The 650-nt window shown below is 43.4% G+C and overlaps 1 non-coding gene across 1 annotated transcript; it reads right to left on the bottom strand.

Annotated features, from left to right (window-relative positions):
* Positions 1 to 209: 209 nt before the first annotated feature.
* TRNAL-UAA (transfer RNA leucine (anticodon UAA)) lies at positions 210 to 294 on the bottom strand. The gene has a single exon. It is a non-coding gene; the product is annotated as a tRNA-Leu (tRNA).
* Positions 295 to 650: the final 356 nt, after the last annotated feature.

Below are 650 nucleotides of genomic sequence, written 5' to 3'. Positions count from 1 at the left end.
CCCCTGAGCACAGAGTCAGGAGTATCCCCCTAAATAGGTATGGCCCCATGCCCATACTCCCAGTTATACAACCAAACCTTTTCTAAATGGTTCTTATCAACTATTATATCAAAGGCATATAACTTATTTTCAAACAGCCATGGAAATTTCTTAGACTTTATCCAGGTATAAAACTGTAAGGAAAATTTTAACAAATTATAGAATAGCAGTTACCAGGAGTGGGGTTCAAACCCACACGGACATATGTCCATTGGATCTTAAGTCCAAAGCCTTAACCACTCGGCCATTGCTGGAGCAATAGCACAGCAGTAGGGCGTTTGCCTTGCATGTGATCGTCCTGGCCAAGCCTCTGCCCCTCTCGGAGAGCCTGGCAAGCTACTGAAAGTATTCCGCCCGCACGGCAAAGCCTGGCAAGCTACCCGTGACATATTTGATATGCCAAACACAGTAACAGCAAGTCTCAAAATGGAGACATTACTGGGCCCGCTGGAGCAAATCAATGAACAACAGAAGGACAGTGCTATTACAGTGCTACACAGAACAGCAGAAATTGTATACCAAACAAGTTTCTGACCACAATGTAATTTTAAAAAAAGTGAATAGAAATGAAGAGCTCAAGGCTACTCTCACCACATCTCATTGCATGGAAA

Source organism: Sorex fumeus, unplaced genomic scaffold (genome assembly GCF_029834395.1).
Source record: "Sorex fumeus unplaced genomic scaffold, SorFum_2.1 ptg000063l, whole genome shotgun sequence".
NCBI lineage: Eukaryota > Metazoa > Chordata > Mammalia > Eulipotyphla > Soricidae > Sorex > Sorex fumeus.
This window is presented reverse-complemented; position numbering and strand designations above follow the sequence as displayed.